We start from the raw sequence: 19,888 nt of genomic DNA, 5'->3' as shown, positions 1-19,888 counted from the left end.
TTTGAGCAATATCAGAACAAAGACGACCGTTTCCGGCGTTATTTAAAGCGCTGAATGCGATAAAACAAGTTTCAGGTCGCTAGCATGTATAGAAAAAAAGTTACTCACCGATATCCACGAAACAAACAAACGGAATTCGACTCCGTGTTTTGAGCAATATCAGAACAAAGACGACCGTTTCCGGCGTAATTTGACGCGCTGAATGCGATAAAACAAGTTTTAGGTCGCTAGCATTTATAGAAAAAAAGTTACTCACCGATATCCACAAAACAAACGGAATTCGACTTCGTGTTTTGAGCAATATCAGAACAAAGACGACCGTTTCCGGCGTAATTTGACGCGCTGGATGCGATAAAACAAGTTTTAGGTCGCTAGCATGTATAGAAAAAAAGTTACTCACTGATATCCACGAAACAAACAAACGGAATTCGACTTCGTGTTTTGAGCAATATCAGAACAAAGACGACCGTTTCCGGCGTAATTTGACGCGCTGAATGCGATAAAACAAGTTTTAGGTCGCCAGCATGTATAGTAAAAAAGTTATCAACCGATATCTGAAAAACAAACAAACGGACTTCAACTTCGTGTTTTGAGCAATATCAGAACAAAGACGACCGTTTCCGGCGTTATTTGACGCGCTGAATGCGATAAAACAAGTTTCAGGTCGCTAGCATGTATAGAAAAAAAGTTACTCACCGATATCCACGAAACAAACAAACGGAATTCGACTCCGTGTTTTGAGCAATATCAGAACAAAGACGACCGTTTCCGGCGTAATTTGACGCGCTGAATGCGATAAAACAAGTTTTAGGCCGCTAGCATGTATAGAAAAGAAGTTACCCACCGATATCCACGAAACAAACAAACGGAATTCGACTTCGTGTTTTGAGCAATATCAAAACAAAGACGACCGTTTCCGGCGTAATTTGACGCGCTGGATGCGATAAAACAAGTTTTAGGTCGCTAGCATGTATAGAAAAAAAGTTACTCACTGATATCCACGAAACAAACAAACGGAATTCGACTTCGTGTTTTGAGCAATATCAGAACAAAGACGACCGTTTCCGGCGTAATTTGACGCGCTGAATGCGATAAAACAAGTTTTAGGTCGCCAGCATGTATAGTAAAAAAGTTATCAACCGATATCTGAAAAACAAACAAACGGACTTCAACTTCGTGTTTTGAGCAATATCAGAACAAAGACGACCGTTTCCGGCGTTATTTGACGCGCTGAATGCGATAAAACAAGTTTCAGGTCGCTAGCATGTATAGAAAAAAAGTTACTCACCGATATCCACGAAACAAACAAACGGAATTCGACTCCGTGTTTTGAGCAATATCAGAACAAAGACGACCGTTTCCGGCGTAATTTGACGCGCTGAATGCGATAAAACAAGTTTTAGGCCGCTAGCATGTATAGAAAAGAAGTTACCCACCGATATCCACGAAACAAACAAACGGAATTCGACTTCGTGTTTTGAGCAATATCAAAACAAAGACGACCGTTTCCGGCGTAATTTGACGCGCTGGATGCGATAAAACAGGTTTCAGGTCGCTAGCATGTATAGAAAAAAAGTTACTCACCGATATCCACGAAACAAACAAACGGATTTCGACTTCGTGTTTTGAGCAATATCAGAACAAAGACGACCGTTTCCGGCGTAATTTGACGCGCTGAATGCGATAAAACAAGTTTTAGGTCGCTAGCATGTATAGAAAAAAAGTTACTCACCGATATCCACGAAACAAACAAACGGAATTCGACTCCGTGTTTTGAGCAATATCAGAACAAAGACGACCGTTTCCGGCGTAATTTGACGCGCTGAATGCGATAAAACAAGTTTTAGGCCGCTAGCATGTATAGAAAAGAAGTTACCCACCGATATCCACGAAACAAACAAACGGAATTCGACTTCGTGTTTTGAGCAATATCAAAACAAAGACGACCGTTTCCGGCGTAATTTGACGCGCTGGATGCGATAAAACAGGTTTCAGGTCGCTAGCATGTATAGAAAAAAAGTTACTCACCGATATCCACGAAACAAACAAACGGATTTCGACTTCGTGTTTTGAGCAATATCAGAACAAAGACGACCGTTTCCGGCGTAATTTGACGCGCTGAATGCGATAAAACAAGTTTTAGGTCGCCAGCATGTATAGAAAAAAAGTTACTCACCGATATCTGAAAAACAAACAAACGGACTTCGACTTCGTGTTTTAAGCAATATCAAAACAAAGACGTCCGTTTCCGGCGTAATTTGACGCGCTGAATGCGATAAAACAAGTTTTAGGTCGCTAGCATGTATAGAAAAAAAGTTACTCACCGATATCCACGAAACAAACAAACGGAATTCATCTCCGCGTTTTGAGCAATATCAGAACAAAGACGACCGTTTCCGGCGTAATTTGACGCGCTGAATGCGATAAAACAAGTTTTAGGTCGGTAGCATGTATAGAAAAAAAGTTACTCACCGATATCTGAAAAACAAACAAACGGACTTCGACTTCGTGTTTTAAGCAATATCAAAACAAAGACGACCGTTTCCGGCGTAATTTGACGCGCTGAATGCGATAAAACAAGTTTTAGGTCGCTAGCATGTATAGAAAAAAAGTTACTCACCGATATCCACGGAACAAACAAACGGAATTCGACTTCGCGTTTTGAGCAATATCAGAACAAAGACGACCGTTTCCGGCGTAATTTGACGCGCTGAATGCGATAAAACAAGTTTCAGGTCGCTAGCATGTATAGAAAAAAAGTTACTCACCGATATCCACGAAACAAACAAACGGAATTCGACTCCGTGTTTTGAGCAATATCAGAACAAAGACGACCGTTTCCGGCGTAATTTGACGCGCTGAATGCGATAAAACAAGTTTTAGGTCGCCAGCATGTATAGTAAAAAAGTTATCAACCGATATCTGAAAAACAAACAAACGGACTTCAACTTCGTGTTTTGAGCAATATCAGAACAAAGACGACCGTTTCCGGCGTTATTTGACGCGCTGAATGCGATAAAACAAGTTTCAGGTCGCTAGCATGTATAGAAAAAAAGTTACTCACCGATATCCACGAAACAAACAAACGGAATTCGACTCCGTGTTTTGAGCAATATCAGAACAAAGACGACCGTTTCCGGCGTAATTTGACGCGCTGAATGCGATAAAACAAGTTTTAGGCCGCTAGCATGTATAGAAAAGAAGTTACCCACCGATATCCACGAAACAATCAAACGGAATTCGACTTCGTGTTTTGAGCAATATCAAAACAAAGACGACCGTTTCCGGCGTAATTTGACGCGCTGGATGCGATAAAACAGGTTTCAGGTCGCTAGCATGTATAGAAAAAAAGTTACTCACCGATATCCACGAAACAAACAAACGGAATTCGACTTCGTGTTTTGAGCAATATCAGAACAAGGACGACCGTTTCCGGCGTTATTTGACGCGCTGAATGCGATAAAACAAGTTTCAGGTCGCTAGCATGTATAGAAAAAAAGTTACTCACCGATATCCACGAAACAAACAAACGGAATTCGACTCCGTGTTTTGAGCAATATCAGAACAAAGACGACCGTTTCCGGCGTAATTTGACGCGCTGAATGCGATAAAACAAGTTTTAGGTCGCTAGCATGTATAGAAAAAAAGTTACTTACCGATATCCACGAAACAAACAAACGGAATTCGACTTCGTGTTTTGAGCAATATCAGAACAAAGACGACCGTTTCCGGCGTAATTTGACGCGCTGGATGCGATAAAACAAGTTTTAGGTCGCTAGCATGTATAGAAAAAAAGTTACTCACCAATATCCACGAAACAAACAAACGGAATTCGACTTCGTGTTTTGAGCAATATCAGAACAAAGACGACCGTTTCCGGCGTAATTTGACGCGCTGAATGCGATAAAAGAAGTTTTAGGTCGCCAGCATGTATAGTAAAAAAGTTATCAACCGATATCTGAAAAACAAACAAACGGACTTCAACTTCGTGTTTTGAGCAATATCAGAACAAAGACGACCGTTTCCGGCGTTATTTGACGCGCTGAATGCGATAAAACAAGTTTCAGGTCGCTAGCATGTATAGAAAAAAAGTGACTCACCGATATCCACGAAACAAACAAACGGAATTCGACTCCGTGTTTTGAGCAATATCAGAACAAAGACGACCGTTTCCGGCGTAATTTGACGCGCTGAATGCGATAAAACAAGTTTTAGGTCGCCAGCATGTATAGTAAAAAAGTTATCAACCGATATCTGAAAAACAAACAAACGGACTTCAACTTCGTGTTTTGAGCAATATCAGAACAAAGACAACCGTTTACGGCGTTATTTGACGCGCTGAATGCGATAAAACAAGTTTCAGGTCGCTAGCATGTATAGAAAAAAAGTTACTCACCGATATCCACGAAACAAACAAACGGAATTCGACTCCGTGTTTTGAGCAATATCAGAACAAAGACGACCGTTTCCGGCGTAATTTGACGCGCTGAATGCGATAAAACAAGTTTCAGGTCGCTAGCATGTATAGAAAAAAAGTTACTCACCGATATCCACGAAACAAACAAACGGAATTCGACTCCGTGTTTTGAGCAATATCAGAACAAAGACGACCGTTTCCGGCGTAATTTGACGCGCTGAATGCGATAAAACAAGTTTTAGGCCGCTAGCATGTATAGAAAAGAAGTTACTCACCGATATCCACGAAACAAACAAACGGACTTCGACTTCGTGTTTTAAGCAATATCAAAACAAAGACGACCGTTTCCGGCGTAATTTGACGCGCTGAATGCGATAAAACAAGTTTTAGGTCGCTAGCATGTATAGAAAAAAAGTTACTCACCGATATCCACAAAACAAACAAACGGAATTCGACTTCGTGTTTTGAGCAATATCAGAACAAAGACGACCGTTTCCGGCGTAATTTGACGCGCTGAATGCGATAAAACAAGTTTTAGGTCGCCAGCATGTATAGTAAAAAAGTTATCAACCGATATCTGAAAAACAAACAAACGGACTTCGACTTCGTGTTTTAAGCAATATCAAAACAAAGACGACCGTTTCCGGCGTAATTTGACGCGCTGAATGCGATAAAACAAGTTTTAGGTCGCTAGCATGTATAGGAAAAAAGTTACTCACCGATATCTGAAAAACAAACAAACGGACTTCGACTTCGTGTTTTAAGCAATATCAAAACAAAGACGACCGTTTCCGGCGTAATTTGACGCGCTGAATGCGATAAAACAAGTTTAAGGTCGCTAGCATGTATAGAAAAAAAGTTACTCACCGATATCCACGAAACAAACAAACGGAATTCGACTTCGCGTTTTGAGCAATATCAGAACAAAGACGACCGTTTGCGGCGTAATTTGACGCGCTGAATGCGATAAAACAAGTTTTAGGTCGCCAGCATGTATAGAAAAAAAGTTACTCACCGATATCCACGAAACAAACAAACGGAATTCGACTTCGCGTTTTGAGCAATATCAGAACAAAGACGACCGTTTCCGGCGTAATTTGACGCGCTGAATGCGATAAAACAAGTTTTAGGTCGCCAGCATGTATAGTAAAAAAGTTATCAACCGATATCTGAAAAACAAACAAACGGACTTCGACTTCGTGTTTTCAGCAATATCAAAACAAAGACGACCGTTTCCGGCGTAATTTGACGCGCTGAATGCGATAAAACAAGTTTTAGGTCGCTAGCATGTATAGAAAAAAAGTTACTCACCGATATCCACGAAACAAACAAACGGAATTCGACTTCGTGTTTTGAGCAATATCAGAACAAAGACGACCGTTTCCGGCGTAATTTGACGCGCTGAATGCGATAAAACAAGTTTTAGGTCGCCAGCATGTATAGAAAAAAAGTTACTCACCGATATCTGAAAAACAAACAAACGGACTTCGACTTCGTGTTTTAAGCAATATCAAAACAAAGACGTCCGTTTCCGGCGTTATTTGACGCGCTGAATGCGATAAAACAAGTTTTAGGTCGCTAGCATGTATAGAAAAAAAGTTACTCACCGATATCCACGAAACAAACAAACGGAATTCATCTCCGCGTTTTGAGCAATATCAGAACAAAGACGACCGTTTCCGGCGTAATTTGACGCGCTGAATGCGATAAAACAAGTTTTAGGTCGCTAGCATGTATAGAAAAAAAGTTACTCACCGATATCTGAAAAACAAACAAACGGACTTCGACTTCGTGTTTTAAGCAATATCAAAACAAAGACGACCGTTTCCGGCGTAATTTGACGCGCTGAATGCGATAAAACAAGTTTTAGGTCGCTAGCATGTATAGAAAAAAAGTTACTCACCGATATCCACGAAACAAACAAACGGAATTCGACTTCGCGTTTTGAGCAATATCAGAACAAAGACGACCGTTTGCGGCGTAATTTGACGCGCTGAATGCGATAAAACAAGTTTTAGGTCGCCAGCATGTATAGAAAAAAAGTTACTCACCGATATCCACGAAACAAACAAACGGAATTCGACTTCGCGTTTTGAGCAATATCAGAACAAAGACGACCGTTTCCGGCGTAATTTGACGCGCTGAATGCGATAAAACAAGTTTTAGGTCGCCAGCATGTATAGTAAAAAAGTTATCAACCGATATCTGAAAAACAAACAAACGGACTTCGACTTCGTGTTTTAAGCAATATCAAAACAAAGACGACCGTTTCCGGCGTAATTTGACGCGCTGAATGCGATAAAACAAGTTTTAGGTCGCTAGCATGTATAGAAAAAAAGTCACTCACCGATATCCACGAAACAAACAAACGGAATTCGACTTCGTGTTTTGAGCAATATCAGAACAAAGACGACCGTTTCCGGCGTAATTTGACGCGCTGAATGCGATAAAACAAGTTTTAGGTCGCCAGCATGTATAGAAAAAAAGTTACTCACCGATATCTGAAAAACAAACAAACGGACTTCGACTTCGTGTTTTAAGCAATATCAAAACGAAGACGTCCGTTTCCGGCGTAATTTGACGCGCTGAATGCGATAAAACAAGTTTTAGGTCGCTAGCATGTATAGAAAAAAAGTTACTCACCGATATCCACGAAACAAACAAACGGAATTCGACTTCGCGTTTTGAGCAATATCAGAACAAAGACGACCGTTTCCGGCGTAATTTGACGCGCTGAATGCGATAAAACAAGTTTTAGGTCGCTAGCATGTATAGAAAAAAAGTTACTCACCGATATCCACGAAACAAACAAACGGAATTCATCTCCGCGTTTTGAGCAATATCAGAACAAAGACGACCGTTTCCGGCGTAATTTGACGCGCTGAATGCGATAAAACAAGTTTTAGGTCGCCAGCATGTATAGAAAAAAAGTTACTCACCGATATCTGAAAAACAAACAAACGGACTTCGACTTCGTGTTTTAAGCAATATCAAAACAAAGACGTCCGTTTCCGGCGTAATTTGACGCGCTGAATGCGATAAAACAAGTTTTAGGTCGCTAGCATGTATAGAAAAAAAGTTACTCACCGATATCCACGAAACAAACAAACGGAATTCATCTCCGCGTTTTGAGCAATATCAGAACAAAGACGACCGTTTCCGGCGTAATTTGACGCGCTGAATGCGATAAAACAAGTTTTAGGTCGCTAGCATGTATAGAAAAAAAGTTACTCACCGATATCTGAAAAACAAACAAACGGACTTCGACTTCGTGTTTTAAGCAATATCAAAACAAAGACGACCGTTTCCGGCGTAATTTGACGCGCTGAATGCGATAAAACAAGTTTTAGGTCGCCAGCATGTATAGAAAAAAAGTTACTTACCGATATCTGAAAAACAAACAAACGGACTTCGACTTCGTGTTTTAAGCAATATCAAAACAAAGACGTCCGTTTCCGGCGTAATTTGACGCGCTGAATGCGATAAAACAAGTTTTAGGTCGCTAGCATGTATAGAAAAAAAGTTACTCACCGATATCCACGAAACAAACAAACGGAATTCATCTCCGCGTTTTGAGCAATATCAGAACAAAGACGACCGTTTCCGGCGTAATTTGACGCGCTGAATGCGATAAAACAAGTTTTAGGTCGCTAGCATGTATAGAAAAAAAGTTACTCACCGATATCTGAAAAACAAACAAACGGACTTCGACTTCGTGTTTTAAGCAATATCAAAACAAAGACGACCGTTTCCGGCGTAATTTGACGCGCTGAATGCGATAAAACAAGTTTTAGGTCGCTAGCATGTATAGAAAAAAAGTTACTCACCGATATCCACGAAACAAACAAACGGAATTCGACTTCGCGTTTTGAGCAATATCAGAACAAAGACGACCGTTTCCGGCGTAATTTGACGCGCTGAATGCGATAAAACAAGTTTCAGGTCGCTAGCATGTATAGAAAAAAAGTTACTCACCGATATCCACGAAACAAACAAACGGAATTCGACTCCGTGTTTTGAGCAATATCAGAACAAAGACGACCGTTTCCGGCGTAATTTGACGCGCTGAATGCGATAAAACAAGTTTTAGGCCGCTAGCATGTATAGAAAAGAAGTTACTCACCGATATCCACGAAACAAACAAACGGACTTCGACTTCGTGTTTTAAGCAATATCAAAACAAAGACGACCGTTTCCGGCGTAATTTGACGCGCTGAATGCGATAAAACAAGTTTTAGGTCGCTAGCATGTATAGAAAAAAAGTTACTCACCGATATCCACAAAACAAACAAACGGAATTCGACTTCGTGTTTTGAGCAATATCAGAACAAAGACGACCGTTTCCGGCGTAATTTGACGCGCTGAATGCGATAAAACAAGTTTTAGGTCGCCAGCATGTATAGTAAAAAAGTTATCAACCGATATCTGAAAAACAAACAAACGGACTTCGACTTCGTGTTTTAAGCAATATCAAAACAAAGACGACCGTTTCCGGCGTAATTTGACGCGCTGAATGCGATAAAACAAGTTTTAGGTCGCTAGCATGTATAGGAAAAAAGTTACTCACCGATATCTGAAAAACAAACAAACGGACTTCGACTTCGTGTTTTAAGCAATATCAAAACAAAGACGACCGTTTCCGGCGTAATTTGACGCGCTGAATGCGATAAAACAAGTTTAAGGTCGCTAGCATGTATAGAAAAAAAGTTACTCACCGATATCCACGAAACAAACAAACGGAATTCGACTTCGCGTTTTGAGCAATATCAGAACAAAGACGACCGTTTGCGGCGTAATTTGACGCGCTGAATGCGATAAAACAAGTTTTAGGTCGCCAGCATGTATAGAAAAAAAGTTACTCACCGATATCCACGAAACAAACAAACGGAATTCGACTTCGCGTTTTGAGCAATATCAGAACAAAGACGACCGTTTCCGGCGTAATTTGACGCGCTGAATGCGATAAAACAAGTTTTAGGTCGCCAGCATGTATAGTAAAAAAGTTATCAACCGATATCTGAAAAACAAACAAACGGACTTCGACTTCGTGTTTTCAGCAATATCAAAACAAAGACGACCGTTTCCGGCGTAATTTGACGCGCTGAATGCGATAAAACAAGTTTTAGGTCGCTAGCATGTATAGAAAAAAAGTTACTCACCGATATCCACGAAACAAACAAACGGAATTCGACTTCGTGTTTTGAGCAATATCAGAACAAAGACGACCGTTTCCGGCGTAATTTGACGCGCTGAATGCGATAAAACAAGTTTTAGGTCGCCAGCATGTATAGAAAAAAAGTTACTCACCGATATCTGAAAAACAAACAAACGGACTTCGACTTCGTGTTTTAAGCAATATCAAAACAAAGACGTCCGTTTCCGGCGTAATTTGACGCGCTGAATGCGATAAAACAAGTTTTAGGTCGCTAGCATGTATAGAAAAAAAGTTACTCACCGATATCCACGAAACAAACAAACGGAATTCATCTCCGCGTTTTGAGCAATATCAGAACAAAGACGACCGTTTCCGGCGTAATTTGACGCGCTGAATGCGATAAAACAAGTTTTAGGTCGCTAGCATGTATAGAAAAAAAGTTACTCACCGATATCTGAAAAACAAACAAACGGACTTCGACTTCGTGTTTTAAGCAATATCAAAACAAAGACGACCGTTTCCGGCGTAATTTGACGCGCTGAATGCGATAAAACAAGTTTTAGGTCGCTAGCATGTATAGAAAAAAAGTTACTCACCGATATCCACGAAACAAACAAACGGAATTCGACTTCGCGTTTTGAGCAATATCAGAACAAAGACGACCGTTTGCGGCGTAATTTGACGCGCTGAATGCGATAAAACAAGTTTTAGGTCGCCAGCATGTATAGAAAAAAAGTTACTCACCGATATCCACGAAACAAACAAACGGAATTCGACTTCGCGTTTTGAGCAATATCAGAACAAAGACGACCGTTTCCGGCGTAATTTGACGCGCTGAATGCGATAAAACAAGTTTTAGGTCGCCAGCATGTATAGTAAAAAAGTTATCAACCGATATCTGAAAAACAAACAAACGGACTTCGACTTCGTGTTTTAAGCAATATCAAAACAAAGACGACCGTTTCCGGCGTAATTTGACGCGCTGAATGCGATAAAACAAGTTTTAGGTCGCTAGCATGTATAGAAAAAAAGTTACTCACCGATATCCACGAAACAAACAAACGGAATTCGACTTCGTGTTTTGAGCAATATCAGAACAAAGACGACCGTTTCCGGCGTAATTTGACGCGCTGAATGCGATAAAACAAGTTTTAGGTCGCCAGCATGTATAGAAAAAAAGTTACTCACCGATATCTGAAAAACAAACAAACGGACTTCGACTTCGTGTTTTAAGCAATATCAAAACGAAGACGTCCGTTTCCGGCGTAATTTGACGCGCTGAATGCGATAAAACAAGTTTTAGGTCGCTAGCATGTATAGAAAAAAAGTTACTCACCGATATCCACGAAACAAACAAACGGAATTCATCTCCGCGTTTTGAGCAATATCAGAACAAAGACGACCGTTTCCGGCGTAATTTGACGCGCTGAATGCGATAAAACAAGTTTTAGGTCGCTAGCATGTATAGAAAAAAAGTTACTCACCGATATCTGAAAAACAAACAAACGGACTTCGACTTCGTGTTTTAAGCAATATCAAAACAAAGACGACCGTTTCCGGCGTAATTTGACGCGCTGAATGCGATAAAACAAGTTTTAGGTCGCCAGCATGTATAGAAAAAAAGTTACTTACCGATATCTGAAAAACAAACAAACGGACTTCGACTTCGTGTTTTAAGCAATATCAAAACAAAGACGTCCGTTTCCGGCGTAATTTGACGCGCTGAATGCGATAAAACAAGTTTTAGGTCGCTAGCATGTATAGAAAAAAAGTTACTCACCGATATCCACGAAACAAACAAACGGAATTCATCTCCGCGTTTTGAGCAATATCAGAACAAAGACGACCGTTTCCGGCGTAATTTGACGCGCTGAATGCGATAAAACAAGTTTTAGGTCGCTAGCATGTATAGAAAAAAAGTTACTCACCGATATCTGAAAAACAAACAAACGGACTTCGACTTCGTGTTTTAAGCAACATCAAAACAAAGACGACCGTTTCCGGCGTAATTTGACGCGCTGAATGCGATAAAACAAGTTTTAGGTCGCTAGCATGTATAGAAAAAAAGTTACTCACCGATATCCACGAAACAAACAAACGGAATTCGACTTCGCGTTTTGAGCAATATCAGAACAAAGACGACCGTTTCCGGCGTAATTTGACGCGCTGAATGCGATAAAACAAGTTTCAGGTCGCTAGCATGTATAGAAAAAAAGTTACTCACCGATATCCACGAAACAAACAAACGGAATTCGACTCCGTGTTTTGAGCAATATCAGAACAAAGACGACCGTTTCCGGCGTAATTTGACGCGCTGAATGCGATAAAACAAGTTTTAGGTCGCTAGCATGTATAGAAAAAAAGTTACTCACCGATATCCACGAAACAAACAAACGGAATTCGACTTCGCGTTTTGAGCAATATCAGAACAAAGACGACCGTTTGCGGCGTAATTTGACGCGCTGAATGCGATAAAACAAGTTTTAGGTCGCCAGCATGTATAGAAAAAAAGTTACTCACCGATATCCACGAAACAAACAAACGGAATTCGACTTCGCGTTTTGAGCAATATCAGAACAAAGACGACCGTTTCCGGCGTAATTTGACGCGCTGAATGCGATAAAACAAGTTTTAGGTCGCCAGCATGTATAGTAAAAAAGTTATCAACCGATATCTGAAAAACAAACAAACGGACTTCGACTTCGTGTTTTAAGCAATATCAAAACAAAGACGACCGTTTCCGGCGTAATTTGACGCGCTGAATGCGATAAAACAAGTTTTAGGTCGCTAGCATGTATAGAAAAAAAGTTACTCACCGATATCCACGAAACAAACAAACGGAATTCGACTTCGTGTTTTGAGCAATATCAGAACAAAGACGACCGTTTCCGGCGTAATTTGACGCGCTGAATGCGATAAAACAAGTTTTAGGTCGCCAGCATGTATAGAAAAAAAGTTACTCACCGATATCTGAAAAACAAACAAACGGACTTCGACTTCGTGTTTTAAGCAATATCAAAACGAAGACGTCCGTTTCCGGCGTAATTTGACGCGCTGAATGCGATAAAACAAGTTTTAGGTCGCTAGCATGTATAGAAAAAAAGTTACTCACCGATATCCACGAAACAAACAAACGGAATTCATCTCCGCGTTTTGAGCAATATCAGAACAAAGACGACCGTTTCCGGCGTAATTTGACGCGCTGAATGCGATAAAACAAGTTTTAGGTCGCTAGCATGTATAGAAAAAAAGTTACTCACCGATATCTGAAAAACAAACAAACGGACTTCGACTTCGTGTTTTAAGCAATATCAAAACAAAGACGACCGTTTCCGGCGTAATTTGACGCGCTGAATGCGATAAAACAAGTTTTAGGTCGCCAGCATGTATAGAAAAAAAGTTACTTACCGATATCTGAAAAACAAACAAACGGACTTCGACTTCGTGTTTTAAGCAATATCAAAACAAAGACGTCCGTTTCCGGCGTAATTTGACGCGCTGAATGCGATAAAACAAGTTTTAGGTCGCTAGCATGTATAGAAAAAAAGTTACTCACCGATATCCACGAAACAAACAAACGGAATTCATCTCCGCGTTTTGAGCAATATCAGAACAAAGACGACCGTTTCCGGCGTAATTTGACGCGCTGAATGCGATAAAACAAGTTTTAGGTCGCTAGCATGTATAGAAAAAAAGTTACTCACCGATATCTGAAAAACAAACAAACGGACTTCGACTTCGTGTTTTAAGCAACATCAAAACAAAGACGACCGTTTCCGGCGTAATTTGACGCGCTGAATGCGATAAAACAAGTTTTAGGTCGCTAGCATGTATAGAAAAAAAGTTACTCACCGATATCCACGAAACAAACAAACGGAATTCGACTTCGCGTTTTGAGCAATATCAGAACAAAGACGACCGTTTCCGGCGTAATTTGACGCGCTGAATGCGATAAAACAAGTTTCAGGTCGCTAGCATGTATAGAAAAAAAGTTACTCACCGATATCCACGAAACAAACAAACGGAATTCGACTCCGTGTTTTGAGCAATATCAGAACAAAGACGACCGTTTCCGGCGTAATTTGACGCGCTGAATGCGATAAAACAAGTTTTAGGCCGCTAGCATGTATAGAAAAAAAGTTACTCACCGATATCCACGAAACAAACAAACGGAATTCGACTTCGTGTTTTGAGCAATATCAGAACAAAGACGACCGTTTCCGGCGTAATTTGACGCGCTGAATGCGATAAAACAAGTTTTAGGTCGCCAGCATGTATAGAAAAAAAGTTACTCACCGATATCTGAAAAACAAACAAACGGACTTCGACTTCGTGTTTTAAGCAATATCAAAACAAAGACGTCCGTTTCCGGCGTAATTTGACGCGCTGAATGCGATAAAACAAGTTTTAGGTCGCTAGCATGTATAGAAAAAAAGTTACTCACCGATATCCACGAAACAAACAAACGGAATTCATCTCCGCGTTTTGAGCAATATCAGAACAAAGACGACCGTTTCCGGCGTAATTTGACGCGCTGAATGCGATAAAACAAGTTTCAGGTCGCTAGCATGTATAGAAAAAAAGTTACTCACCGATATCTGAAAAACAAACAAACGGACTTCGACTTCGTGTTTTAAGCAATATCAAAACAAAGACGACCGTTTCCGGCGTAATTTGACGCGCTGAATGCGATAAAACAAGTTTTAGGTCGCTAGCATGTATAGAAAAAAAGTTACTCACCGATATCCACGAAACAAACAAACGGAATTCGACTTCGCGTTTTGAGCAATATCAGAACAAAGACGACCGTTTCCGGCGTAATTTGACGCGCTGAATGCGATAAAACAAGTTTCAGGTCGCTAGCATGTATAGAAAAAAAGTTACTCACCGATATCCACGAAACAAACAAACGGAATTCGACTTCGCGTTTTGAGCAATATCAGAACAAAGACGACCGTTTCCGGCGTAATTTGACGCGCTGAATGCGATAAAACAAGTTTTAGGCCGCTAGCATGTATAGAAAAGAAGTTACTCACCGATATCCACGAAACAAACAAACGGACTTCGACTTCGTGTTTTAAGCAATATCAAAACAAAGACGACCGTTTCCGGCGTAATTTGACGCGCTGAATGCGATAAAACAAGTTTTAGGTCGCTAGCATGTATAGAAAAAAAGTTACTCACCGACATCCACAAAACAAACAAACGGAATTCGACTTCGTGTTTTGAGCAATATCAGAACAAAGACGACCGTTTCCGGCGTAATTTGACGCGCTGAATGCGATAAAACAAGTTTTAGGTCGCCAGCATGTATAGTAAAGAAGTTATCAACCGATATCTGAAAAACAAACAAACGGACTTCGACTTCGTGTTTTAAGCAATATCAAAACAAAGACGACCGTTTCCGGCGTAATTTGACGCGCTGAATGCGATAAAACAAGTTTTAGGTCGCTAGCATGTATAGAAAAAAAGTTACTCACCGATATCCACGAAACAAACAAACGGAATTCGACTTCGTGTTTTGAGCAATATCAGAACAAAGACGACCGTTTCCGGCGTAATTTGACGCGCTGAATGCGATAAAACAAGTTTTAGGTCGCCAGCATGTATAGAAAAAAAGTTACTCACCGATATCTGAAAAACAAACAAACGGACTTCGACTTCGTGTTTTAAGCAATATCAAAACAAAGACGTCCGTTTCCGGCGTAATTTGACGCGCTGAATGCGATAAAACAAGTTTTAGGTCGCTAGCATGTATAGAAAAAAAGTTACTCACCGATATCTGAAAATCAAACAAACGGACTTCGACTTCGTGTTTTAAGCAATATCAAAACAAAGACGACCGTTTCCGGCGTAATTTGACGCGCTGAATGCGATAAAACAAGTTTTAGGCCGCTAGCATGTATAGAAAAGAAGTTACTCACCGATATCCACGAAACAAACAAACGGAATTCGACTTCGTGTTTTGAGCAATATCAGAACAAAGACGACCGTTTCCGGCGTTATTTGACGCGCTGAATGCGATAAAACAAGTTTCAGGTCGCTAGCATGTATAGAAAAAAAGTTACTCACCGATATCCACGAAACAAACAAACGGAATTCGACTCCGTGTTTTGAGCAATATCAGAACAAAGACGACCGTTTCCGGCGTAATTTGACGCGCTGAATGCGATAAAACAAGTTTTAGGTCGCTAGCATGTATAGAAAAAAAGTTACTCACCGATATCCACGAAACAAACAAACGGAATTCGACTTCGTGTTTTGAGCAATATCAGAACAAAGACGACCGTTTCCGGCGTAATTTGACGCGCTGGATGCGATAAAACAAGTTTTAGGTCGCTAGCATGTATAGAAAAAAAGTTACTCACCGATATCCACGAAACAAACAAACGGAATTCGACTTCGTGTTTTGAGCAATATCAGAACAAAGACGACCGTTTCCGGCGTAATTTGACGCGCTGAATGCGATAAAACAAGTTTTAGGTCGCCAGCATGTATAGTAAAAAAGTTATCAACCGATATCTGAAAAACAAACAAACGGACTTCAACTTCGTGTTTTGAGCAATATCAGAACAAAGACGACCGTTTCCGGCGTTATTTGACGCGCTGAATGCGATAAAACAAGTTTTAGGCCGCTAGCATGTATAGAAAAGAAGTTACCCACCGATATCCACGAAACAAACAAACGGACTTCGACTTCGTGTTTTAAGCAATATCAAAACAAAGACGTCCGTTTCCGGCGTAATTTGACGCGCTGAATGCGATAAAACAAGTTTTAGGTCGCTAGCATGTATAGAAAAAAAGTTACTCACCGATATCCACGAAACAAACAAACGGAATTCGACTTCGTGTTTTGAGCAATATCAAAACAAAGACGACCGTTTCCGGCGTAATTTGACGCGCTGGATGCGATAAAACAGGTTTCAGGTCGCTAGCATGTATAGAAAAAAAGTTACTCACCGATATCCACGAAACAAACAAACGGAATTCGACTTCGTGTTTTGAGCAATATCAGAACAAAGACGACCGTTTCCGGCGTAATTTGACGCGCTGGATGCGATAAAACAAGTTTTAGGTCGCTAGCATGTATAGAAAAAAAGTTACTCACCGATATCCACGAAACAAACAAACGGAATTCGACTTCGTGTTTTGAGCAATATCAGAACAAAGACGACCGTTTCCGGCGTAATTTGACGCGCTGAATGCGATAAAACAAGTTTCAGGTCGCTAGCATGTATAGAAAAAAAGTTACTCACCGATATCTGAAAAACAAACAAACGGACTTCGACTTCGTGTTTTAAGCAATATCAAAACAAAGACGACCGTTTCCGGCGTAATTTGACGCGCTGAATGCGATAAAACAAGTTTTAGGTCGCTAGCATGTATAGAAAAAAAGTTACTCACCGATATCCACGAAACAAACAAACGGAATTCGACTTCGCGTTTTGAGCAATATCAGAACAAAGACGACCGTTTCCGGCGTAATTTGACGCGCTGAATGCGATAAAACAAGTTTCAGGTCGCTAGCATGTATAGAAAAAAAGTTACTCACCGATATCCACGAAACAAACAAACATAATTCGACTTCGCGTTTTGAGCAATATCAGAACAAAGACGACCGTTTCCGGCGTAATTTGACGCGCTGAATGCGATAAAACAAGTTTTAGGCCGCTAGCATGTATAGAAAAGAAGTTACTCACCGATATCCACGAAACAAACAAACGGACTTCGACTTCGTGTTTTAAGCAATATCAAAACAAAGACGACCGTTTCCGGCGTAATTTGACGCGCTGAATGCGATAAAACAAGTTTTAGGTCGCTAGCATGTATAGAAAAAAAGTTACTCACCGACATCCACAAAACAAACAAACGGAATTCGACTTCGTGTTTTGAGCAATATCAGAACAAAGACGACCGTTTCCGGCGTAATTTGACGCGCTGAATGCGATAAAACAAGTTTTAGGTCGCCAGCATGTATAGTAAAGAAGTTATCAACCGATATCTGAAAAACAAACAAACGGACTTCGACTTCGTGTTTTAAGCAATATCAAAACAAAGACGACCGTTTCCGGCGTAATTTGACGCGCTGAATGCGATAAAACAAGTTTTAGGTCGCTAGCATGTATAGAAAAAAAGTTACTCACCGATATCCACGAAACAAACAAACGGAATTCGACTTCGTGTTTTGAGCAATATCAGAACAAAGACGACCGTTTCCGGCGTAATTTGACGCGCTGAATGCGATAAAACAAGTTTTAGGTCGCCAGCATGTATAGAAAAAAAGTTACTCACCGATATCTGAAAAACAAACAAACGGACTTCGACTTCGTGTTTTAAGCAATATCAAAACAAAGACGTCCGTTTCCGGCGTAATTTGACGCGCTGAATGCGATAAAACAAGTTTTAGGTCGCTAGCATGTATAGAAAAAAAGTTACTCACCGATATCCACGAAACAAACAAACGGAATTCATCTCCGCGTTTTGAGCAATATCAGAACAAAGACGACCGTTTCCGGCGTAATTTGACGCGCTGAATGCGATAAAACAAGTTTTAGGTCGCTAGCATGTATGGAAAAAAAGTTACTCACCGATATCTGAAAAACAAACAAACGGACTTCGACTTCGTGTTTTAAGCAATATCAAAACAAAGACGACCGTTTCCGGCGTAATTTGACGCGCTGAATGCGATAAAACAAGTTTTAGGTCGCTAGCATGTATAGAAAAAAAGTTACTCACCGATATCCACGAAACAAACAAACGGAATTCGACTTCGCGTTTTGAGCAATATCAGAACAAAGACGACCGTTTCCGGCGTAATTTGACGCGCTGAATGCGATAAAACAAGTTTTAGGTCGCTAGCATGTATAGAAAAAAAGTTACTCACCGATATCTGAAAATCAAACAAACGGACTTCGACTTCGTGTTTTAAGCAATATCAAAACAAAGACGACCGTTTCCGGCGTAATTTGACGCGCTGAATGCGATAAAACAAGTTTTAGGCCGCTAGCATGTATAGAAAAGAAGTTACTCACCGATATCCACGAAACAAACAAACGGAATTCGACTTCGTGTTTTGAGCAATATCAGAACAAAGACGACCGTTTCCGGCGTTATTTGACGCGCTGAATGCGATAAAACAAGTTTCAGGTCGCTAGCATGTATAGAAAAAAAGTTACTCACCGATATCCACGAAACAAACAAACGGAATTCGACTCCGTGTTTTGAGCAATATCAGAACAAAGACGACCGTTTCCGGCGTAATTTGACGCGCTGAATGCGATAAAACAAGTTTTAGGTCGCTAGCATGTATAGAAAAAAAGTTACTCACCGATATCCACGAAACAAACAAACGGAATTCGACTTCGTGTTTTGAGCAATATCAGAACAAAGACGACCGTTTCCGGCGTAATTTGACGCGCTGGATGCGATAAAACAAGTTTTAGGTCGCTAGCATGTATAGAAAAAAAGTTACTCACCGATATCCACGAAACAAACAAACGGAATTCGACTTCGTGTTTTGAGCAATATCAGAACAAAGACGACCGTTTCCGGCGTAATTTGACGCGCTGAATGCGATAAAACAAGTTTTAGGTCGCCAGCATGTATAGTAAAAAAGTTATCAACCGATATCTGAAAAACAAACAAACGGACTTCAACTTCGTGTTTTGAGCAATATCAGAACAAAGACGACCGTTTCCGGCGTTATTTGACGCGCTGAATGCGATAAAACAAGTTTCAGGTCGCTAGCATGTATAGAAAAAAAGTTACTCACCGATATCCACGAAACAAACAAACGGAATTCGACTCCGTGTTTTGAGCAATATCAGAACAAAGACGACCGTTTCCGGCGTAATTTGACGCGCTGAATGCGATAAAACAAGTTTTAGGTCGCTAGCATGTATAGAAAAAAAGTTACTCACCGATATCTGAAAATCAAACAAACGGACTTCGACTTCGTGTTTTAAGCAATATCAAAACAAAGACGACCGTTTCCGGCGTAATTTGACGCGCTGAATGCGATAAAACAAGTTTTAGGCCGCTAGCATGTATAGAAAAGAAGTTACTCACCGATATCCACGAAACAAACAAACGGAATTCGACTTCGTGTTTTGAGCAATATCAGAACAAAGACGACCGTTTCCGGCGTTATTTGACGCGCTGAATGCGATAAAACAAGTTTCAGGTCGCTAGCATGTATAGAAAAAAAGTTACTCACCGATATCCACGAAACAAACAAACGGAATTCGACTCCGTGTTTTGAGCAATATCAGAACAAAGACGACCGTTTCCGGCGTAATTTGACGCGCTGAATGCGA

The sequence above is a fragment of the Diprion similis genome, chromosome 4, assembly GCF_021155765.1.
Source record: "Diprion similis isolate iyDipSimi1 chromosome 4, iyDipSimi1.1, whole genome shotgun sequence".
Lineage (NCBI taxonomy): Eukaryota > Metazoa > Arthropoda > Insecta > Hymenoptera > Diprionidae > Diprion > Diprion similis.
Note: the sequence above shows the minus strand (reverse complement) of the source record.